General features: G+C 45.5%; 1 protein-coding gene across 1 annotated transcript in view; it reads right to left on the bottom strand.

Moving 5' to 3' along the window:
• The window catches only part of LOC119180144 (uncharacterized), a 263,388-nt gene that overhangs the window by 82,425 nt on the left and 155,145 nt on the right, over positions 1 to 25,818 (bottom strand). The gene's annotated exons all lie outside the window — the stretch shown is intronic.

The following is a 25,818-nucleotide window of genomic DNA, read 5'->3' as shown; positions in this document are numbered from 1 at the left end:
CGCCTTTCTTAAAAAGGAAAAGATATTTCACTCTCTCACGTACATCACAGGAAAACTAAAGATGATCTAACGTTTATGCGCAGTAACTACATCGTGGATGATCTATGGTTTCGTGTAGTAACCGGTTGCAGTAACCAGACGCCTGATAAGCAAGCAAACAGACAGAAAGAAAATAAATGTGGCGACACCATCTTGATTTTTTTTTCTGTTTCGTTGTCGTGATACCGTTGCTGAGTAAGTCAGGGGACGAATTGCAACTCATGGTTACTGAATATGGCAAGAAGAGCAGAAATATAGGTCCTAAAATTATTCTGCAGTGAATAACCATGATATTGAAGTAACTAGAAGAATAAGAATAGGCTGGAACACATTCGGCAAGCACTCTGAAATCATTAACGGTGAATAACCACTAAAACTCAAGAGGAAGGTACATAACAGCTGCATCTTGCCGGTACTTACCTACGGAGCAGAAAGCTGGAGGCTTACAATGAGGGTTAAGCTTAAACTTAGCACGACGCCGCGAGCGATGGAAAGAAAGAATGAGTGGTGTAACCTTAAGATACAAGAAGAGAGCAAAGTGAATCAGGGAACAAACAGGGATGAACGATATCATAGTTGAAATCAAGAACCAATGTTCATTAGGGATAATTGACAGGGTTCCCGGAGAGGGCAAGCGGGTTAGGGGGAGACAGAAAGTTAGGTGGTGCTATGCCACAGACATTTTCCTCGTTCGGGAGCACGTCTCACGAGATCGAGCGCTGTTCCGACGAACAGTCTCCCCCCTCCCAGCGCCGCCTTCCGTGCAGGAGAACCGTGCAGCTCCGGGTATGGCTGCGTCTCCTCAGCCGAGCCACTGTGCCGTTCCGGGGAACTGGTCTCGCAGAAGAGTCCAAAAACGCTATTTAATGCCGTGCCGGCCCCATGTTTAGAGGATTTGCCCCAGCCGACGTTGTCGTGCTGGCCGGCTCTGTACAAACGACAACCTCCTACAGTAAACGCTCCTTCTTGTTGCTGTTTTCAAAACAGATTGCCTTCTTGCTTCGCCTTCGGGCAAAGGCTTCAGTGAAGTCCGCCGGCTCACCGCTCTTCGCCACCGCTACCATCGCGACACAGCAAATTCCTAACAGTGGATAGATTATTAGGAAGTTTGCGGGTATTAAATGGCAGCAGCAAGCACAGGACTCAATTGACTAGTAGACCATGGAAGAGGCCTTGGTCCTGCTGTGAACGTATTCAAGCTGATGATGATGATTTTTTATTTATTTTATGACAACTGCGACGACCATGATGATGATGATGATGTACAATTATTACATGCTGGAATTATTTGCCTGCTGTGGTACACCTTGTGGTGGGTGTCGGGGTGCTAAGCTCGGGGTCTTGCTTCGATTTTCGGGCAGGGTGGACGAACTCTACATGGAGATGAAAGGCAAGCGCCCATGTGCTTAGATATGGGCTCATGGTAAACAAGCCTAGTGTAACGTTTGCAGTGCTCGCCCTCTTTCTACGTCGGGGCTTTCTGATAACATTGCCCGATTGCTGTTATCTTGCTGTTTTCTTTTCTTTCGTGCCAACCTGCGATTGGCTGCGTAGCGCTTAAAAACGCGCCGCAAGGTGAATAAACTGGGATTGTCTTCCTGGCACTGCTTGAGTCGTCTCTTTCCTGGGCCGGCTGTCGTCCAGCCGCCGAATACGTAACAGCTGGTGGCAGCGGTGGGATACGAACCCACGCCCCCGAAGAGACTGGTGCCACCATGCACCTCAGGCAAGTGCATGGTGGCACCAGTCTCTGGGCGCGTCGAAAGTGGGCGCGTCTGTTACGTATTCGGCGGCTGGACGACAGCCGGCCCAGGAAAGAGACGACTCAAGCAGTGCCAGGAAGACAATCCCAGTTTATTCACCTTGCGGCGCGTTTTTAAGCGCTACGCAGCCAATCGCGGGTTGGCACGAAAGAAAAGAAAACAGCAAGATAACAGCAATCGGGCAATGTTATCAGAAAGCCCCGACGTAGAAAGAGGGCGAGCACTGCAAACGTTACAACTCGGCCAAAGCTACCCCTAGCGGAAGGCGTTCAAGAGGATGACGCTTCATGAACGGCTGGAGGTGGTAACAGGTAGCCAACACGTGGGCAGGTCTCCAAGCACAGCACTGACACGTTTCGCACGGTCATATTGTCTTTGTGCACGGCGTGGGCGAAGACCCTGAGGTGCATGGTGGCACTGGTCGTTGAAGTAGCCACCGCAGAAGGAAATGGAAATGGCATTGCGCGTCGTCTGGCTGGAACACGCCCGCGAAGGTTGGCATTAAAGGCCAAGAGGAGGCAATGTCGAGAACAGGCAATGTTCAGAACGGGCACCACTCGCCGAGTGTCGATTGGCTGCAGCACGGGAGTTGGCTGCAGGCGCCTGGAGCAGGGTTGATTTCGCCATCTGGTACGACAGGATCTGAAATGGCTGAGTGGACGAGCGGTAGAAACGCAGAAACTACGTCAAAAGCAACCTGGCGCCCAAGCTTAGAAAAGCCCGACAGTTGATTTCACTGGGAGCAGATAACGTGAAAGCCGAACACGATAAGGAAAAAAAAAATATATACTTGCGCCAAGTTGCATGCACACAAAAGAAACAAGAAACACTTAATAGGTTCGGCTAAGGCAGTCCGCATTAGCATGGTGTTTGCCTTTCTTGTGCCGCACTGAGAAATCAAATTGCTGAAGTGCTAGACTCCAACGCATCAAGCGGCTGTTTTTGTTCGACATTTGATTTAACCACACTAAAGGTGAGTGATCAGTTTCAAAAACAAATGAGGAGCCTTTGAGGTAACACGACAGCTTTTCGAGAGCCCAGACCAAGCAAGCACATTCTTTTTCAGTTGTACTGTAGGCTTGCTCGCGTGATGTTAGTTTTCGACTGGCGTAGACAAGAGGATGTTCCTCGCCCTTTTTGTTCACTTGACTTAGAACAACGCCCATTCCGCGGTCACTGGCGTCACACTGAACTAAGAAGGGGAGAGAGTAATCTGGTGCCGCGAGGACCGGTTTGCTGACAAGAATCTTTTTGATCTCAGCAAAAGCATCTTTACGAGCCTTATTCCAACTTACAATAGTTGGCTCAGTTTTGCGCAGTGCGTCTGTGAGAGGACTAGCGATATTTGCGAAGTTGGGAATGTAGCTTCTGTAGTAGTCGGCTAAACCCAAAAAGGAACGCAAGTTAGTCTTTGTTTTCGGCAAAGGAAAGCTAGTGATTGCTTCAACTTTTATTTCGGAAGGACGTCGCTTCCCTTGGCCAACAACATGCCCCAAGTAGTGGACTTCAGAGCTCGCAAGACGACATTTGGCGAGTTTGAGAGTCAAGCCTGCCTCGTGTATTCGAAGGAATACCTGCTGCAGATGTTCCAAATGCTGTTGCCAGGTGCTCGAAAAAACAGCTATGTCGTCAAGGTACGGAACAGCGAACGACTCGGCTCCTTTGAGCACTTCATGCATTAACCTTGAAAATGCGAAGGGTGCATTCTTGAGGCCAAAAGTGAGCACAAGAGGGCGATATGTGCCTGTCGGTGTCATGAAAGTGGCGAGCTTACTGGCGTTTTCCGTTAGTGGCACTTGCCAGGAAGGCAAATGAGTGTTAGCAAGTATTTGTATCCCACCGCTGCCACCAGCTGTTACGTATTCGGCGGCTGGACGACAGCCGGCCCAGGAAAGAGACGACTCAAGCAGTGCCAGGAAGACAATCCCAGTTTATTCACCTTGCGGCGCGTTTTTAAGCGCTACGCAGCCAATCGCAGGTTGGCACGAAAGAAAAGAAAACAGCAAGATAACAGCAATCGGGCAATGTTATCAGAAAGCCCCGACGTAGAAAGAGGGCGAGCACTGCAAACGTTACAACTCGGCCAAAGCTACCCCTAGCGGAAGGCGTTCAAGAGGATGACGCTTCATGAACGGCTGGAGGTGGTAACAGGTAGCCAACACGTGGGCAGGTCTCCAAGCACAGCACTGACACGTTTCGCACGGTCATATTGTCTTTGTGCACGGCGTGGGCGAAGACCCTGAGGTGCATGGTGGCACTGGTCGTTGAAGTAGCCACCGCAGAAGGAAATGGAAATGGCATTGCGCGTCGTCTGGCTGGAACACGCCCGCGAAGGTTGGCATTAAAGGCCAAGAGGAGGCAATGTCGAGAACAGGCAATGTTCAGAACGGGCACCACTCGCCGAGTGTCGATTGGCTGCAGCACGGGAGTTGGCTGCAGGCGCCTGGAGCAGGGTTGATTTCGCCATCTGGTACGACAGGATCTGAAATGGCTGAGTGGACGAGCGGTAGAAACGCAGAAACTACGTCAAAAGCAACCTGGCGCCCAAGCTTAGAAAAGCCCGACAGTTGATTTCACTGGGAGCAGATAACGTGAAAGCCGAACACGATAAGGAAAAAAAAATATATACTTGCGCCAAGTTGCATGCACACAAAAGAAACAAGAAACACTTAATAGGTTCGGCTAAGGCAGTCCGCATTAGCATGGTGTTTGCCTTTCTTGTGCCGCACTGAGAAATCAAATTGCTGAAGTGCTAGACTCCAACGCATCAAGCGGCTGTTTTTGTTCGACATTTGATTTAACCACACTAAAGGTGAGTGATCAGTTTCAAAAACAAATGAGGAGCCTTTGAGGTAACACGACAGCTTTTCGAGAGCCCAGACCAAGCAAGCACATTCTTTTTCAGTTGTACTGTAGGCTTGCTCGCGTGATGTTAGTTTTCGACTGGCGTAGACAAGAGGATGTTCCTCGCCCTTTTTGTTCACTTGACTTAGAACAACGCCCATTCCGCGGTCACTGGCGTCACACTGAACTAAGAAGGGGAGAGAGTAATCTGGTGCCGCGAGGACCGGTTTGCTGACAAGAATCTTTTTGATCTCAGCAAAAGCATCTTTACGAGCCTTATTCCAACTTACAATAGTTGGCTCAGTTTTGCGCAGTGCGTCTGTGAGAGGACTAGCGATATTTGCGAAGTTGGGAATGTAGCTTCTGTAGTAGTCGGCTAAACCCAAAAAGGAACGCAAGTTAGTCTTTGTTTTCGGCAAAGGAAAGCTAGTGATTGCTTCAACTTTTATTTCGGAAGGACGTCGCTTCCCTTGGCCAACAACATGCCCCAAGTAGTGGACTTCAGAGCTCGCAAGACGACATTTGGCGAGTTTGAGAGTCAAGCCTGCCTCGTGTATTCGAAGGAATACCTGCTGCAGATGTTCCAAATGCTGTTGCCAGGTGCTCGAAAAAACAGCTATGTCGTCAAGGTACGGAACAGCGAACGACTCGGCTCCTTTGAGCACTTCATGCATTAACCTTGAAAATGCGAAGGGTGCATTCTTGAGGCCAAAAGTGAGCACAAGAGGGCGATATGTGCCTGTCGGTGTCATGAAAGTGGCGAGCTTACTGGCGTTTTCCGTTAGTGGCACTTGCCAGAAACCGCGTACCAAATCTAACGTAGAAACGTACCGTGCCGCGGACACTTTCTCGATCAAGCCCTCAACGTTTGGAATGGGAAACATCTTTGTTTTTGTTATCGCATTCAATTTTCGATAATCGATGCAGGGTCGCGGTTCCTTGCCTGGACTTTCTACAATAAACATAGGTGACACATATTCGCTTTCTCCTGGCACGATTAGACCCAGTGTCAACATGTTTTGAACACAATCGTTCAGGATCTTTTCGTGACGGGGGGAAAACCTGTGCATCCTGGTTCGGAAAGGTTGGTTGGATGTTAACTCAATGTCGTGCTCCACGAGATTTGTCCTGCCGGGAGTGGGACTAAACAAGTCTCTGAAGTTGCGCACAAGCAGTTCTAACTCCTTTCTTTGCTTGTCAGTTAGAGAAGCTTGTTTAGTGACAGATTGGACTATCTCTTCTGTTGATGGGGAAGAGCAGGGGCTTGGCACTTGGGGTAGAGGAACGTTGATCTCTTCAGGCTCGTTAAGGACAATGCTCAACGTCTCACTGCGTTCGATAAAAGGCTTCATTAGATTGCAGTGATATATCGTCACATCATTGCGTTTACCGGGCGTCGTTACCAAGTAATTGGTGTCGGAGAGCTTTTGTTTAATCGTGACCGGCCCATCCCATGCTACTTCCAGTTTATTTGCCTTTGACGACCGCAGAATCAGCACTTTATCGCCTTCCTTGAAGGTTCGTGTGCGTGCGGATCTGTCGTAGTACACCTTTGAGCGTTGCTGCGCTTCTGCCATGTTTATCTGCGCCAGTTCTTGCGATTCACGTAGGCGCTTCAACAAGGTCAGCACGTACTCGACAACTGATTTGTCTACGAACTTGTCTTCCCACTTTTCTTTCAACAACGTTAGCGGGGAGCGAAGCGCTCGACCGTAAACAAGTTCCGCCGGCGTGAACCCAGTCGCTTCGTGAGTGACGGAGCGCAGAGCAAAGAGCATCGCGGGAACAGCTTCGTCCCAGTCGGCGCCTTTCTCGAAACAGAGTGCACGCAGAATGCGCTTCATTACAGAGTGAAGTTTCTCGACTGAATTACTTTGCGGATGGTAGACTGAGCTGTGGTGAACGGATATGCCGCATTTCTTCAAGAACGTCGTGGTGAGCGCGCTTGTGAACACAGAACCTTGGTCGCATTGGATTTCACTAGGAAATCCAATTCTTGCAAAGACGCCGAGTAGCGCGTTTACAACTGCAGTGGAGCTTAATTCGGGTAACACCACTGCTTCCGGGAACTTCGTAGCAGGGCAAATGAGTGTTAGCAAGTATTTGTTGCCCGCCGCTGTTACTGGTAATGGACCTACAATGTCGACAACTAATCTGCGAAAGGGTTCGCCAATCAAAGGCACTTGGACCAAAGGTGCTTTGAGTTTTTCGTTTGGCCGCCCCGTCCTTTGGCAAACGTTGCAGGAACGTACCCAGTTCTCCGATTCTTTGAAGCACATCGGCCAGTAGTAGTCGTTCAATAACCTGCTCTTGGTCTTGTTGATACCTAAATGGCCAGCCCAGCTATCGCTGTGAACCAAACCCAAAAGTGCGACTCGATACTTTTTGGGAACGACAAGCTGTTCAAAGGTTCTGCCTTTCTTGTTTTTGAATATTCTGTACAAAATGCCTTCTTTGACTATGAGCGACACGGCTCCTTTTTGTTTCCGTTTTGATTTTTCCCAGCACGTCTTCAGCGACTCGTCGTTTGCCTGCTCCATTTTGAGAGCGCTTTTGTCTAACTTTGCTAGAAGCTGAAAATTTTCACTGACTGGGTTTATCGCTTCACCTGGGAGCGCATTACCGACGGGAGTGCTGCTATCAAAGGCTGGCGCGACACAATTGGCGTCGACAGGAACAGTTTCGCTTGGTGCAGTAGCTTGTGTCGGTTCACTCTGGTCTGTAATTTCCGTGTTACGGGTAGCGCTGGTAGCTTGAGCTCTTGTTTGGGACCTCGTGACGACCATTACAGGGTTAGCATTAAGTTCCAGTCCTGCATTTTGGAAGTCCCTCATTGATCGGTTAGAAAAAATGTAGGGAATTTTCTGAGGAAGTTTATCGGAAACCGCAGCATCAGTTTCGAATGTGCCGAAGGCGCCCTTCATTTCGACTCTGGCTACCGGCAAACACTTCATGTCTGGCTCTAGTGCCTGGCGTACCCATACACATGAACCTGTTAAGTTCTCGGGCTTAACAAATGACGGGTGGACGATATCAAATGTTGCTCCTGTGTCGCGCAGAACGTTGCAACTGATGCCGTTCACCTTCATGTCATATGTGTAGGGCAAGAGTAAATCGCTCTCTTCGGTTAGCAAATTGACGGAAACTGCTGGCTGTCGGCAACCGACTGCGATGTGACCCGGTTGTTGGCATTTATAGCAGACCAGCGGTTGTTTTTCTTCGAACTTGGAACTTTTCGGTTCACTCGCGTTGGCTGCATGCCCTTGGGCTGGAACACTGTCGCCTGGTTTCCCTTGGTTAGTTTCTTTCGTTCCTTTCTGAAATTTCTTGAACGCTCCTGACGGCTTCTTTCTTTGTTCTTCCGAACTTTCCATTCTACGGGAACGGTACTCGTCCGCCAAGCTGGCTGCCGTTTGCAAAGTCTCTACGTTTGGCTTGTCCTGAATCCACAGCCGCATTTGGTCCGGAATGGACGCATAAAACTGCTCGAGCGCAAACAGTTCAATCAGACGTTGCTTGTCCTCGTATGCGTTGGCACTCTTAAGCCATTCCTCTAACAAGCTCATGGATTTGTAGGCGAATTCTGAAAATGACTCCCCTTGGCCACGCCTCGTGTTACGGAACTTCATCCTCAAGGCTTCTGTTGACAAGCTGTACCTTCGCCTCAAATGAAGTTTCACTTTTTCGTAATCATGAGCATCTTCATCTGGCATTCTCGCGATTACATCGGCTGCCTCATTTGGAAGTAATGTCAACAGGCGTTGCGACCAAGTCTCTTTTGCAAGTGCAGCTCTTGTACACGTCCTCTCAAAGTTGACGAGATACAAAGTGATGTCACTGCCAGCCTTGAAAGGTTGCATGTATCCTCGCATATCGAAACTGTCATTGCGTTCAAGGTTATGCAGTTGCATCTCTTTTAACTTCAGTTCTACTTCTCGTTCTTTGAGCTTTTCCGAGACTGCCCTCCAACACTCCTCGACTTCGTCGTCGTTTGCTCCGCATTTGGATATCGCTTCGATAATTGCAGGCTTCCGCATAGACTTCTGTACAGGGATACCGAGCTCTTCAGCTAGCAGCACTAGGTTGGGTTTCGTTAACGACGTGAGGATCATGACTGCAGTTAACAAGTGCTACCCTGATATGTACTACTATTTAGCAAAGTCAACAACAAATACAAAAGAACCTCGACTACCAAGTAAATGCTGCTAATGCTCCCAATGAAGTCAAGCAAGCCGTGCTCTCACCAAACCGGACGCCAAGGCCGCCTTCGACGTGCGCTCCATACCGCCGCCACCGCTGTTGTCTTCTGGCAAGTGCCACTAACGGAAAACGCCAGTAAGCTCGCCACTTTCATGACACCGACAGGCACATATCGCCCTCTTGTGCTCACTTTTGGCCTCAAGAATGCACCCTTCGCATTTTCAAGGTTAATGCATGAAGTGCTCAAAGGAGCCGAGTCGTTCGCTGTTCCGTACCTTGACGACATAGCTGTTTTTTCGAGCACCTGGCAACAGCATTTGGAACATCTGCAGCAGGTATTCCTTCGAATACACGAGGCAGGCTTGACTCTCAAACTCGCCAAATGTCGTCTTGCGAGCTCTGAAGTCCACTACTTGGGGCATGTTGTTGGCCAAGGGAAGCGACGTCCTTCCGAAATAAAAGTTGAAGCAATCACTAGCTTTCCTTTGCCGAAAACAAAGACTAACTTGCGTTCCTTTTTGGGTTTAGCCGACTACTACAGAAGCTACATTCCCAACTTCGCAAATATCGCTAGTCCTCTCACAGACGCACTGCGCAAAACTGAGCCAACTATTGTAAGTTGGAATAAGGCTCGTAAAGATGCTTTTGCTGAGATCAAAAAGATTCTTGTCAGCAAACCGGTCCTCGCGGCACCAGATTACTCTCTCCCCTTCTTAGTTCAGTGTGACGCCAGTGACCGCGGAATGGGCGTTGTTCTAAGTCAAGTGAACAAAAAGGGCGAGGAACATCCTCTTGTCTACGCCAGTCGAAAACTAACATCACGCGAGCAAGCCTACAGTACAACTGAAAAAGAATGTGCTTGCTTGGTCTGGGCTCTCGAAAAGCTGTCGTGTTACCTCAAAGGCTCCTCATTTGTTTTTGAAACTGATCACTCACCTTTAGTGTGGTTAAATCAAATGTCGAACAAAACAGCCGCTTGATGCGTTGGAGTCTAGCACTTCAGCAATTTGATTTCTCAGTGCGGCACAAGAAAGGCAAACACCATGCTAATGCGGACTGCCTTAGCCGAACCTATTAAGTGTTTCTTGTTTCTTTTGTGTGCATGCAACTTGGCGCAAGTATATATTTTTTTTTTCCTTATCGTGTTCGGCTTTCACGTTATCTGCTCCCAGTGAAATCAACTGTCGGGCTTTTCTAAGCTTGGGCGCCAGGTTGCTTTTGACGTAGTTTCTGCGTTTCTACCGCTCGTCCACTCAGCCATTTCAGATCCTGTCGTACCAGATGGCGAAATCAACCCTGCTCCAGGCGCCTGCAGCCAACTCCCGTGCTGCAGCCAATCGACACTCGGCGAGTGGTGCCCGTTCTGAACATTGCCTGTTCTCGACATTGCCTCCTCTTGGCCTTTAATGCCAACCTTCGCGGGCGTGTTCCAGCCAGACGACGCGCAATGCCATTTCCATTTCCTTCTGCGGTGGCTACTTCAACGACCAGTGCCACCATGCACCTCAGGGTCTTCGCCCACGCCGTGCACAAAGACAATATGACCGTGCGAAACGTGTCAGTGCTGTGCTTGGAGACCTGCCCACGTGTTGGCTACCTGTTACCACCTCCAGCCGTTCATGAAGCGTCATCCTCTTGAACGCCTTCCGCTAGGGGTAGCTTTGGCCGAGTTGTAACGTTTGCAGTGCTCGCCCTCTTTCTACGTCGGGGCTTTCTGATAACATTGCCCGATTGCTGTTATCTTGCTGTTTTCTTTTCTTTCGTGCCAACCTGCGATTGGCTGCGTAGCGCTTAAAAACGCGCCGCAAGGTGAATAAACTGGGATTGTCTTCCTGGCACTGCTTGAGTCGTCTCTTTCCTGGGCCGGCTGTCGTCCAGCTGCCGAATACGTAACACTAGGTGGACGAAATTATTCCAGCGTTTTCACTAAGACATGGTAAACAAGCCTAGGTGGACGAAATTATTCCAGCGTTTTTATGACTGGAAATTATTCCAGTCATATTGTGGTTTTGATAAGTAAAACACCAGCAATTATTATCTTTTTAAAGTTTTGGGCGTGGTGCGCTAGCCTAAACAAACCCGTAACATCAGTTTTATAAGTGTCACATATGGTCAAGTATCCAAGAAGACTGAATTAGTTAACGTCACAGAAGCATTTACTTGCTTTATATACGGGACGAAATTCAGACATGAAATTTTCTGTCAACCCCCCCCCCCTAATTAAGTAACCCTACTTTAACTTCACCCCGCCAAGACACAAAATGACTTTAGAGCCGCAAAGGCAAATTTTTTGGACACTCCGCAGTAAAATGCGAAAAAAACAAAATGATTGCTGAAGTTTCACGTCCCAAGCCTACAATATGCCTATGGCACATACCGTAGTGAAGGGTTCCGAAAAGTTAGACCACGTGCAATTTCATTAACGTCGCCTTAAATTCAAAAACACGAGCTAGCGTCAAGTATTTTGGCCTCCATCGAAAATGTGCCCGCCACAATCAGCATCCGATCCCGCCACCTGCTGGTCAGCAGTTGAGTCCAAAACCACCCTGGCGGGTAGAGTGAATCACAATTTTTCCGCGAAATACGAGCGACGAAAGAGCTTCGGTTAGTGTGATATGTGTTTGTTTCCTTTTGGTTCAACATCATCACTGAAAGATGTTCGGTCCTGTACAGCGCTCGTAAACAGGGCATATACTGTGTACGTAGCTTAAACACCCCATGACTATATTTTATCGAACGTCTACGTGCTCCATTATACATCTCCTTTACGCGGTGGTTTACTGTGTGATTGTCACTTTGCGGCCCCTAACTTAAAGCAACCTAATGCCAGGTTTAGGGCCAGCTGATAAAAAAACGTGCCACAAACAATACTGATTTCAATAGTCGAATATGCAGCGTTGGTAAAAAGCACTGATAACTACAGGCGCTCTTGCCATTGCCATCGTATCGTGCATTGGCAGATTCGGTGCACTTCCGGTAGCACTTCTTTTCTTCCATGTGAAGCAAGTCATTTCCATTGACTGTTTGAGAGTGGTCCCTGTATGTTCCATTGGCAGACCCGGAGCAGCTACGTCGCGAGATCCACTCCGCGGAGCAACTTCTTCTGTTCCTTGATAGGCTGGAAATTCGACCGGAATTCCCAAGCAACCCATGCCCCGGAAAGGTGCCAATTCTGGGCTCGCCAGTGGACACCGGTCGCGGCGGTCGTGCCTCGGGTCGGACACTGCAAAGCTCGCCTTTTGCAAGCGTTACGTCACTCTGCCCGGTGTCCAATATTGCAAGAAGGAAAGCATGTCCATTTCGACCCTGCCATTTGCTTCAACTGTAGAGCGTGTGCTTCATTTTTAGGTCCTCTTCGGTTTCCATCAGCCAGAGTGGAGTGCTCCGGCGTAGAGATCGTCGGCCACTCCAAATCCGCCAGTGTTATTTACCATTATTTACAACCTTTTTGGATGTGAAGTGGCTTATGGCGGAGTTTATTCCGGTATGCGTTACAACTCTTACTGCCCATGCGCATCAGCTGGCCCAAGCACATCCAGAAGGCACTCACGCGCTAGAGCGTTTTGGCGTGTTTTAGGGGCTGGGTAACACGCTGTAGCCTCTCCTCCGCAATCATGTGATAGGTCGGGGGACGAGATTCTGCTGACGCGCGATGAACTAACGCGTTGTATCCTAATCAGAACGCGCTGGCATATGCTAGCGCGTTCCGGCCTGCTTAAGTGGTTCTGTAAGAATATAGTAAGATGATGTGGCCTCTCCTCCTTACACTCTCGCGGCAATCACCTGATGGCATCGGGGAACGAGATTTTACAGATGCGCGATGAACCGACGTGCTCCCGCGTAGCGAGCTCCAACAAGAGTACGAGACGAGTAACAGGAACAGAAACTACGGTGAATTCATGGTTTGCTCCACTAGTAAGGACGCCTTAATATCAGGCGATGTGCCCATGATGAACGAAACTTTGAGTCGACCCCCACGCTGCTTCGCATCCAATACTAATGGTTCTCTTCAGTAGAGAATGTTGTAATTTCTGTTTCGCTTTCTTTTATACTTCACGAAACGATACCAGGCATCCTCTTGCGTCTTATAGACCTTTTAATTCAAGGCGCTCTGGGCACCACCATATTTCTCTGGGCTGTTGTCAGCGCTCGTGACCTCCCGAGAAGTGCACTGCCGAAGCTGTGACGTTGGCGTTCTTACTCTCGTGCAACAGCCTAGAAAGGAGGAAATACTTTACTCCATAAAAAAAAAGTGCATAGATTGCACTTATGCATTGATACGTAGGCTCATAAGAGTCGTGAATCGCACGTGAATATACGGCTCCAAATATGTGGATTATATTTCTCCTCTAGTAGTGAGTGTACAAATTATGGAAAGAGCCCAAGCAGCAAAACCGCGGGATTATTAGAGCGTTTACCGTATCACGGCTTCGGCTTCAAGTGGCAAGCCATGAGCTGTTACTGTGCTGCGAGGCGTAACTAAGGAAAATATATAACAAAAATGACGCAACATGAGAGAGAGAGCAAGCCTGAAAGTTCCACATTTCTTTTTTTCTCCTATTTGCCCGTTTTTATTAGAAAGTGGGTGCTCATGGACACTCAGAACCACGTGTCTGCTAAGCAGAGAGATAACATGTGTAAGGACGCGTGAGTTCTTTCTTTTCTTTTATTTATTTATCTGGCAAATTGCGCGCGTGGCTGAGCAAGTTATCAGAGGGTGTTCTCAAAATGGAAGGTCGTAGGACAATGGAAGGAAATGTTGTTCAGTATTTGTTATTCCTAAGCCAGCCTATCCAGCAGATATCACGTGCAAGGCATGGTTGGGGCATGGTTTGATGCATTCGGTCGGTTTGGTTGCCCGTGCTTGAAGTCTTTTCCTGCGGGGCTTCAGTGCTTTTCTTTCAAAGTACTGCGTCATGGCACGCGCAGCATCCTTTTAAATATGCACGCCTCCGCGACAGCCTAGAACGTGATAGTATTACGAGGATATAGTTGCAATCGTTCCTCGTTGTCCTTCACATCCGCTCAAAGAACACTGCAACGAGACAAAGTGTGACGATGCAGCGTATTGCAGGCAGTGAAAAGATAGTTTTGGCTTTTTTTTCGTGCCTTGGTGCGTTTATGGACTGTACTTGACGCACCCTGGAACACAGTGCTCTATACAGATCGTTCCTTATGGCCCACATTCACGCTCCTTGTTGTTCAACCACATCTCCCAACACACAGCCGCAGAACACCAAAAGCTCGTGTTATCTGCGGCATTCATTGAAGTTACACCAAGCAGGCCTCTCTTTTCCTTTGGTTCGAGGTCAGCCGGCTTTTTCAGAGACCTAAGTGTCTGCTGCAGTGAATACCAACCATTGTGTTCGGCCTATCTTTTCCGCATGCTTGCTGTCAGTGCTTGTACACCATCAGCAGTGGAGTATACCCGAACGTGCCCCACTCGAGCTGGTGGTGCCGACAGGCAGCTTACAACTGGTGTCATAATTATTCAGGTATGCTCCGACACCGTTTGTTGAAGCACAAAAAATCCTGGGCCCACTGCGACACATTCTAGCGCGCGAGCGTCGACAGGAGAAAAGAAAGAAATGCTTGGAAGTTGACATTCAGAAGCATGTGGTTCGGCACTACCTGCTGGGCAGTCCGGATGGGGTCTGAAAGGAAATGAAATGCACGAAAAACAGGTCAAATAAATTACGTTATTTATTTTTATCCCAATAGAACTATCAGTGGCGTAGCGAATAGGTGGCACACCAGCCTTGTGCCAACCCGAATTCTTTTTTTTTTCATGGCATATATAGCCCAAAATGGCACTCGACCACACCTGCATGTCAGCCCCCCCCCCTCCAAAACAAGGTGGTGCCATCACCCCGAAAAACATTTCCGCCTATGTCCCAGACATCTTATGTGCGCTTTTCTGTCATTTTCTTGCCGTTCCTTTGAGGTTCAGAATACGTATGTATAACATACGAATAAACGTAGTCGAGAAGAACACTTCTCCGAACAGCTCAGCGGCATCTCCTGGAGCGATTCAGTCACATGCGCATACATACTGCAAACCGAAACTGTATGCTTCATTTTTCACACGCACGAAAAAGTTTTATACGGGTGTTTTTAACAGCTCCAGTGACGTAGTTGCGTCACGAATATAACGTTGTAAAACATAGGCTGAGTGACTGCAAAAAAAATGGCTCCTTATATGAATGTTTCCCTGCAAATGTCGTCAAAAGACAATAGTCTTGCGTGTGGAGAGAGTGAACAAAATGTTTATCTAATGTTCTGCGCGAAAAAATTTGTGAATCTATTCTGGAAGCGCTGCATTAGAGAGTCTCGATCCGTGCAGCGAAGGCGAACGAGCGCATCGAGGCACGTTATACCCGAAAAAGATGCGCGCCTGTCTTGGAAGCAATAAGGCGTAGAACGCAAAGTGACGGTCAGGTGCCACCACCGTGTCGTCTTAGCAAAGCGTTGGAAACGCTTGCCTTTTTGATCATCGCATTGCACTGTCAGCGCAGCGTGATAAATGCTACTGTCCCTAGAATTACTTGTGTGTGCCTTCCATAATATAAAGACACACATACAAAAGATCGGTGTGCTGTTATGGCACCTCCGATGTGCGCAATAATTGCTTTTTAATTGACAATCACACCAGTGTGGAGGCAGAAAGTTGAGCAGTATTGGTAGGCGCTGTGGCTGGAGTTGGCCACTGAGAGTCCCGTTTAGTGCCATTTCGGGTATCGTTATGGCGGACAAACCGATAAATGTACAGACATACAGACAGACAGACAGGCAGACAGACAGACCAAAATTTTGGCGTCGAAGATCCCCAAGAAAGACTATTCCCTTACGGAAACGCCATACATTGCCCATATCTAAGTTATATCTGGCCATACATAAGCATATATGGCAGCATATGTGGCCACATATAAGCATATATGGCAGCATATGTGGCCACATATAAGCATATATGGATGTATATCTGGCGGAGTCGGCTCATGTATGGGGTTATATACGGCCATATATGACGCGGTTGGCACATATAAGGAGTCAAATACGGCGAAATAAGGCACGGCCGCACCATATATAACATATCAAGTGGATCCTTATATGTGAAAGTGCTCTCTTATTTGGGATGAACCACGTATATATTTAGCACTGTGATCACACTTTTATGCGAATTGTAATATATAACAATTTGTACACAAAGCTGACCTGCTTATTTTTCTTAACAATAGGAGTATTAAATATATATGTTGTTTCTGCCGTGCAAAAAAACCGAAATTTCAGGTCAGCTTTGTGTACGTGATAGTTGCAACTCCGTTGAATGCATATATGCATGCATTCGTGTAATTTACCTCGTACATTTTTCATGGCATTTAGGTTTGAAACAATAAGTTGCAATTAATACGACGTAAATAATGTAAACAAGAGCAGACATGTTTTACGAGGAAGGAATCGTGTCAAGTCACAAAACGTATTGAAGCTTCCGAACCTCGCTATTATTATACAGCAATCCTATATAGTATTATGTAAAGACAAAATGCATGCAACTTATATTGTTCACAATAATGCATTGTTTAAAGTGGCAGCAAGAAATAGTAATTTCAATGCACTTTTAGCTTCCACATCGGTGGACAAAATTTCTGATTATTTGATGGTTTTGATGGCTATATGCTCCCTTCATATAACAAGATTTCTATTAATCCTGTTGACCCCTCATCTGCGATTGCTTTAAGCTGTCATTTACTATAATTGCATGCGCAGTGCAATGTTTAAGGGAGTATTTTCAAAAACAAAAAGAACTTACGTGAATGCAACTTGCGGGCACTATTATGATTACATTCAAGATGGAAATTGTACTAATTTATTGCAAAAATACATCTTGCGTTTCCTTTGGCTACGTATAATGTTCCTGGCTGTGCACATAGTAAATTTATCGAAAATTTTATGATTGCACAAGTGAACAATTAATTTAGTGTAATGTTTGCAAGCGTCAAATAAATCTCACGTCATAGACATGTACGTTAAGAAAGGTGCACCTGACATACACGTGATACATATTTAATGGACCATGTAATGAAATGCTGAAGCTTTATAGCAACATTTAACGTAGGCTGCCGAACTCACAAAACTTCTACTTTGTGTCGGTGTGTCATTACTTGGTCGAGGTCACTAAAGCGCACGTGCCATCATCAGGATTAGCCTAAACATTGCCTTGTGAATACAATTAGTATGACACTTTTTTTGCGGGCTGGCGTGATACCTAAGCCAAACTCTACATTATGTAAACAGCCCCTTGCTGTGCAGGCGCGTAACGATTCAAACTGCTTGTGAACATATCCTTTCAACACCAACACGGTAGTGCGCTTACTTATAAGATATGTATGCCGGCCGGTACATACCCACCAATTTGTGCAATTGCACACTCGCGTATAGAGATTCATGGGCACCCGGACACTGGCACTTCATTCAATGTGGCTAGATATTTTCGGCCATGCCAGAATGATATGAGTGTATTATTATTATTATTATTATTATTATTATTATTATTATTATTATTATTATTAATGTTGTTGTTGTTGTATTTCGCAAAACGTCCAACAGCAAATCCATATGCTGTCATACTGTGTCGTTATGTAAGTTTTATGAGATCATTTATCTTGGTGTTCTTTTTGATAGCATGCTGAATTTTTTCTACTTGCAATAAATGTGCTGCCATGCGAGGCCTTCATTCTTTTCCTGTTGGCTCAACATCTCGCGAGAATCCGGTTCTCCAACAGCCTTCTACAAATGGTACACCGTGATATGTCGTGCTCAACTTGAGTACATATGCATATCTGATTTGGAATGGCCTTGCTAAATCCAGCAGTAGCGCCACTGAGTGAGTCCAGAAAAATTTCATAAGCATTTACCCCCATCGTTTCACTAGAATCCTTTCAACACTGCTGGAATATTATATTTGCCATCAGTTATTGGCTGGCGAAATCGCGCTGAGCTGTTATTTATTTACAAGCTTGTTCAGGCTGAGATATTCTGCCCTTCTCGGTTGTAATAATTTTCAAACTTGCGTAAGTTATCGAGAGAGAATCGACCGTTGCATGTACCTACCAGCTTCTTTCAACACTCTATCCTTTACAGAATACCGAGTCTCTCTAACGTCAACTTTCTTGATTCGTTACGTTTTTCATAGTCTACAGTCATTTTTTTTGTCAGTGAGGGCTGCCCTGTCCTAACGTAGATTTGCATATGCACAGATTCTTCCCTTTTCCGTCTTTCAGGAAGCCTTCGGCATGGTTGTGTATATTCCACATTATTTTTCAGTCCCATTCCATGAATACCTACTCTTTTGTTTGTTGTTCCCATTGTGCATTGACTTTTTTCGACAGCTCGTTTTTGCTCTTTTCATTGATTTGCTTTCCTGTGGACAGTCTGTAATGTATTGTTTATTTTTGTTTTATTTTCGCGCGCGCCAGCACGAAAAACCCTGTGGTTGTTCTTGGATACGTTAAAAATGATTGATTGATTGATTGTTGGTTGATTGAATATTATTATTATCATTATAAATCCTTGCGAAATAAGATGAAAATTCGGCTGAAACGCGTCTTCGAAGCCAGCGTACACGAAGCAGCGATTTCAGCTCCACGGAATGCCTGTCTCAAAGGTCCTGCACGTGCAGCTTTCTCGGCTCGCGGGAGTAAGTTGAAGTCCATTGTCCGAAAAAACTCGCCTGACTGCATTGGTTGCAAGGGGTGCGCACAGTAAAAAAAATACAAAAAAGGGCGCCCATCGAATGGGTGGACAATTCGGAGAAAGTTGTTCCAAGGAGCGCACGTAGGCACCGTGAAGCCCTGCCGTGGCTTACACCAGTCTGTCGACAGAACAGGAAAGAGAGTGCCGCGGCCCATTTCAAGTAACGACGAAGAAAATAGTTTGCACAAACATTCAGTCGTATGGTAATAACATTGCGTCAATAATAGTTAAAAATGAAACGTCGCTCGCCAATAAGCTCAGAAAAATTTAGTTCTAGTTAAAAGTGCGTAAACCATTGATCTCGAGGAGTAATGTAATGTTCATTGTGATGTTCTTTGTCAAGCCTGCATGCACTGTATCCATCCGCGCCATTGTTGATTTTTTGCTCACCGGAGTCATGGGTGCCGTGCTGATCGAGTTTGTTTATTTTTATTCCTTTTGCGCTCATTTCGTGTTCAACTACTGCTCCAATTTACACAAGATAATCGCGCAGCTCTCAGGAATCTACTTCGCTGTACGTGGCGAAATTGTGGAGGGACGTGGAAGTGTTTTTGTGTGCGTGTGCGTGTGCGTCTGTACGCTGCCGGATTGGCGATCGTCAACTTTTCGTGCGAGAAAAAAATGGATACCCATGCTTGCGGGCGAGCGTTCGTTCAAAACTTCTTCCTAAAACAGTACGAATGGACGTGGTGGCTTTAAGGTGTGAATAGGTTATCAGGATTAACAGGCTCTTTGAAAGACAAGTCTCGGTTAAATGTTAAGGTAAGTTCATCATTTTCATTACCTTCGCACGTTGTTCATAAATATTATGATAACTCGAAAACATACCACATTGCATGCTTGCTGAGTAACTAACTTTATGCTAATCGTGGTTACGTCATTAGGCTGTTTTGTTTAAGCGATACGACAACACTTTCTTTTTTTTTCACTTGATTCAGACAGTGCTCTATTTAATCGAAAAATCTACGCCAGGAAATTGTTGGATTCGTGCCATTGTACTTTTCATAAATATATTGATGTAAATATACTTGTGTTGTATTTTTCTCATTTTAACGCTTGAGGAAAAACCAAGGATAAATTACAACTTGCGCAATTACAAATAAAAAGAGTTGCATATCTCCAATTCCAAGGGTGTCATGAGATTTATGAGCCCACGTTTGAATTTGTCTTGCGTTTGAATTTATCTTTCTTCGTCTACGTTCTACTTGTTTTTATATTTACGTGTGTTTTGATAAGGACACACAGTTAAAATTTTGTTGCTAGTTTGATTCTTTAAAACAGGGTACCATGTCACGGATCCAAATGGAAAAACTTAAGAATAGCCCGTAATTTCGTTTCCGCCATCTACAATCAGGGTGATATAAGTGTAAATTTGACTTATATGCTTACATCACAGGCAACATTATTGTTACTGATGTCGCAACATCGCGTGGTTATATTGAGGAACTGTGCATACCAGCATACATAGTTACACAAAATAATGTGATGTCACGTTTTAATCCGTGAGCACTGTAGATAGTTTTACGCAAGCCGACAAATAAACTGGTATGATGCATTAGGGCTTGCTACTGTGTGAAAAACCTGGGGGACCGTTAAGCTCCGTTTTTCACAGTTGAACGTGATAGCAGTATCGATCCTGTTTCTTGCGCATAATTCAATCACTTAGTGTGTACTCTTTATTGCATGATGCTACTTGAACAAATTTAATTGTGGAATAGTACTGTGTAATTGAGAAGGTTGAAAGTGTCTCAATGAAGGCTTGGCACATGGCTGGATTTTGTGTAAAAAAGGGGTAACATAGTTTAAAGAACAAGAAATATTATGTAATTACTGAGTTGCGCGGAAAAATTGAAATACAAAAGAAAGATACCTAGACGCAGCACACACTGACAACTGAAACATTGTTGGAGAAAACAGACATACGTATATATGCGGTTACGAGATCACGTGCAGTGAAAGAAAAGGATTAGATGAGCAGACAGATTGTATAAATGATGTGCTTCCAGGAAAGCTACCTAAGTAGCAAGCAACATAAGTGACAGTGACGTGACACATGAATCCCCAGCTTTGTTTATGAAATACGCCTCTCCGATTTCCCGCGCTATACCGTGTCACTGAATCTAGCTTTAACTACCGTATTCCAAACAAGGGCGCGCAGCCACACTCTCTACAATATGATGATTGGTTAGAGAATGGTTGTTAATTCCTTTAGAGAAGCTTTGTGATCTACAATTATATAAATAAATTCTAAATAATACTTCCCACACGACAGCGCAGTGCCGTACACCACACGATGTCCACACTGTGAAAGAAAATGATCAGATGTCTGCTCATTTAATCATTTTTTTTTCACCTCACGGGTTGTCGTAACCGCATACATATGTCTGTTTTCTCCAATGAAGTTTCAGTTGTTAGTGTGCGCTGTGTCCAGGTGTCTTCGTTTCGCACTTCAAATTTTTTCGCGCAACTAAGTTAAGATGAAGTAATAACTCGCCCAGCAGAACGTGCTTCTCAATATAATGTGTGTAAAATGTTTTAGAACTTGATGCACCCACTACGCAGTCGTGAGGGAATACGTGCAGTAACCAGTGTGCCTTTTGTAATGGTTGGTTGTCTTTAGACCGCGAAGTCACGTTGGTAATAACATGTTGTGATGCTTGATGACAATGCACGCTTGTATCATGCAATATAGCGGCGATATTAATTGTTGTGTTGTGAAACCTGTTTGCAGGATACATGTATTTGTTAAGCATGACATTTATTTTCCTTGCATTTACAACAAGAGGAAGTTATTCATGCTTTAATTCCAAGCAGATGCATAGCTCTGTGGTAGAGCATTTGCATGTCATGCAAATTGCCTGCATGATTTCGATCATCACTCAAACCCGAAAATTTATAATATTTGTTTTATTTGCATTCTCTCAATTCTCGATCATTGACAAGACGATTTTTCACAGAGAGCCACCGATGCCTTCGCCGGAATTTCTGCAGAATGAGCTCTTTACCACTGTTACGTTAATGATGCATTATTGGCAAAATGGAAAGCGGATTACGTTTACAAAGTACATTTTTAGTGTCCCGTTGGCAAGAAATATTGTTAAATGCCTCCGTTCCTACGCGCACAGAGACCTATAGACACCACTTTTAGCAGTCGTTCTATAGGTCATTAGTCACAATACTTGTACATAACAAGCTTGCATACCAATCACTTTCGACCGAACTCTTTAAAAGTTGATTATCAACTCATTTAAATTATTCAATGCACACACAGTTCATACGGTCAATAGCAAGTCAATATTTCGTTTTGACTGACTATGGACGCTCCATTGACACACAAGAAAAGTTTTAAACATAACACACTGTGAAAAATACCTTTACGAAACTCAAATTGGGTTCTTTTATGCTATTTATTTCTTTCAAGTCGGAATCGATATAGCGGAATATTTACTTGCACCGTACTATGTCTCAGACCGTGCTGGCCATAGGTTCAAGATAAGAATAATCGCATGCAAGACTGACGTGTTTCAAAATGATTTTTACCAAAAAAAAATTACAAGATGGAACCAGCTGCCTTCTAGCATTGCCTCTACACTCCCAAATACTTGTTTTATTTCATGTTAGAATTGTTCCGATTTATATGTCAGAACATGTTTCGATATATATATGAATTTCTCTTGCAGATTGCCATTCAGGTGACATTGATTATTTGTTTGGCTGACTATGTATTTTTTGTATTCTACTTTTCGTAAATGCTCCCCCATTGTAATGCCGATTGGTGCTGTGGGTATTGAAATAAATAGATAAATAAAAAAGTGTCGATAAGTAAGCAATAAATTTAAGCACAAAGAATGTATCTCTTCAGGAAAAGTGGACTAACAGTGACATGTGCCCACCACAAACTTTAAATATGATGCCAAGTTACATTCTAGCAAATAGTTGTTGAGAATAACTTGAGATATAATGAGGATAACCTAATTGAACAAGAATGTTCAGGGGATATGTACTGCCTTTATTTTGGAGATGATAGTGACTGCATGCAGACCTTTCAACAAACAGGTATATTTCTAGCTGAAGAATGATTTGAGCAGCTATATTTTTTTCCGGTGACACAGGCTGAACTAAAATAGATGAATCATTTGAATGGCTTTATATAAAGGTACCCATATAAGGCCATATATGAAAGCATCCATATAAGACCTTATATAGATGCTTCTTATTATAGCCATGTATGGCCATATACAGCAACACCCATATATGGGGATATAAGGCCCATATATGGCTATATCTGGATTTGGACATATCAGGTTATATACGGCCCATATATGGGGATTCCATATATGGGCCAGATATGCCCAATTCCTGATGCAGCCATATATGGGGATATTTATATAAGTCCATATATAGGATTTTTGTAAGGGTTGTCTTTCAAATCATAAAGGCAAGACTGTCACGCTGACTCGAACGAGCAACCCCTCGATTCTTAACACGCGGCGCTATGCACTACGGCACGGAGTGTACGTTATGGGGATTGGTAATGGAGAGTCATTTATATACACCATACACCATTTGGTAATCATCAGAGCTTCGAAACTATAGGGCATTTTTGTTCTCATTGGCGAGATGGCGTGAAGGGCTCCTGTGGGGTATAGAGTAATTGAATAAAGAGTTCCTCTAGCGCTGGGCGCGCTCTAAAGGTCGTTGCCTCCACGAAGCGCCGCCTTCACGGAGCGTCGTCTCTTGGTCTCTTCTGCGCACGCTCTTATAAGACTAATAATTCGGGTGAGAACGAAGGTCTCTCCGCTCACGGTCGCGGCCGCCTTTACAAAAGGAGCGCCCAGCTGACACACGACGAAGTAAGAATTGAGACAGTTGTTCACGCTTGTGCCGTGTATACTTGTGCGCTCGTTTCTTGCGTCTTTTTGCTTCAACAGCGCTCTTTAAGTGTCAAGCTGTGACAGTTGTTAGTCCGCGCTCGTCCAGTGCATGCTCATTTCAATCGTGAATTCTGCTTGTGATGTGTGCTGCAAGTTGGAAGCTCCTTGTCTTTCTTAAAATGACTCTACAGTTTGCTGCTTCTGCTGAAACAATATAGAATAAACACTCAAAAACCTCTGTGAAAACACGTTTCGATTTCGTGTTATACCGTTTTCTATATAAAAGGATGAGCCACATTTTTTTTAATGTTGTTGTTGCACATTTCTATGTGTTTCTTCAGTGCTCCGTACCCTTAGTTTATATGAACGAATCAGCAAGAGGAACCACAAAATAAATATTCTTAGGGGTTCGGCATGTAATTTTCCTCAAGTTCAGCAACTGTTTCAGAACGAGAGTGATGTTTCTACAACAAGCGAAAGAAAAGAGAAATTCTGCATAGCTATTACGGAAACTAAACGCGGAAAGCGCCTGTGAGTTTGCCATCTTCTGCCAGTCGAGTTCGAAGGGAACATTTATTTTCGGCGCTGAGAGATCATCAGCCTCGTTTTTGTAGACTGGTGCACTCAACAACTACACACGCATTGCGCGGTAATTTGATGAACATGAGAGCAATGTGTGCATCAAACAAGCTGGCGCAACGATTACGACAGTTGCGAAAGAAAGGGATCTGCTTGCATACGTCTTGAACGAGGCGCTCAATTAGACTATAGCCTCCATTACCCCTTGCGAAACAGCGGTTCAAGGATGGTGCCTCACGTATGCACCGGGAAACAACGTACACGAGGCACGAATCAGAGAGAGAAACATCGCAAGATGGCAGCACTAGTTTTGTAAATGTTGATGGGATACTTCCTAATGTCAGAATCAACCCAACGCGCTCGCGTATGTGTGTTTGTATAGTGAGCGAGCGTGAGTTTGTGTGTATATGTGACAAAGTTTTCGCCCCGGCTAGTTTGTCATATGACACTGCGTATGGCGAGGTACAACGCAACTCTCGTTAGGTGGTTAGTGTGTGTCTGTCGGTGTCAGTACGAGTTGCGTTCATGTGCACAGGTTGAAAGGGTGGTTTTCTACGAAGTGTTTGTGTGCGTGACAATGATCAGCTGCTGCACGGAAGAAAACGGCTATTATTGTGGATGTGTAGCGAAGGAACAATTTTTACAACTACAAGAGTAAAACATTTGCTCTAATTTGATAATCGTAACAAAAATAACGGATCTGTTCGCTTCGTATACCCTTTGTACAAGCGCCTCGCTCCACTGGGAGCAGACACGGCGATACTGCGATCTCGCAGAAGTTTCGCTTCTTGTTCAGAGAACTCACGAAATGTCGCATCCGCTAAAGAAAAAAGCGTTTCTAAGGGTTACGCTAAACTCTTGACCAGAGCAATTATCAAGAAAAAAAAGATCAGTGCGCAAAGCCCCGTTCCTTGTACTAGACGGAACACGGAAATCATGAGGACTGTTCTTTTTTTTCTTGTGAAGCCGCACTACATCTCCAAGTAAAGCAGTCTAGAGCGACTCGTTAAAACCTTGACGTCTGCTTCACGCACAAGGTGACGGACAATGGGTGGGAAACTATAGGGTGGAAAAATATGTGGCTTCGACTGCGCCACTCGCTTAATCGGGCAATCCTGTCACTCAAACGAGTCGCGGGCGAAATAAAAAGGATGCGCTGTAAATATAGCTGCCGCCGATCACTGTAACCTTCGTTTTAAACTTTGTTTGTTCATTTTTCTTTGTTTTCTTTTTAGTACCGCAGCAGCCACGTAACAAATGACGTCGGCAACACACGCGCACACGTCTGCTTCTGCACCCTGTGGCGGGACTCTCGCTCAGCCGTCTGCTGTGCAGGTGGCGTTAAAAACGTGCCCACGAAGGCAGCTTAGAAGACAGCTTTCAAGACGGCACGAGTGATGGCGATGTTACACCCGGTGTTTTAGGTGGGCGGGTAAGCACGCGGAGCAGAGCCCGCAGTTGTTCCTTGCTATGATGTCTTCCGCGTGAACAGGCTCGCACGCGAACACGCGGTATAGTGTAGTGGAAGGTGACGTCTCAATGCGCAAAGGCTGCCAGCCGCTCGCAGAGCTTTTGCAGAAGGCATACACGAACAGAGCTTATCTATCAGCGCCTGCAGGAGCGGAGACTAAAACAAAGGATGCCGTATGTATACTATACGTGATGTGAGGGATGCTACTTGTGCGAAAAAGCAGGCTACTTATGCGAAGAAAAACGGCAAGAAAAGAAAAAGAAAACGCCCAGGATCTTTCATGGCTGACACGAGAAGG

This window comes from Rhipicephalus microplus, chromosome 7 (assembly GCF_043290135.1).
Source record: "Rhipicephalus microplus isolate Deutch F79 chromosome 7, USDA_Rmic, whole genome shotgun sequence".
In the NCBI taxonomy this organism is placed as follows: domain Eukaryota; kingdom Metazoa; phylum Arthropoda; class Arachnida; order Ixodida; family Ixodidae; genus Rhipicephalus; species Rhipicephalus microplus.
This window is presented reverse-complemented; position numbering and strand designations above follow the sequence as displayed.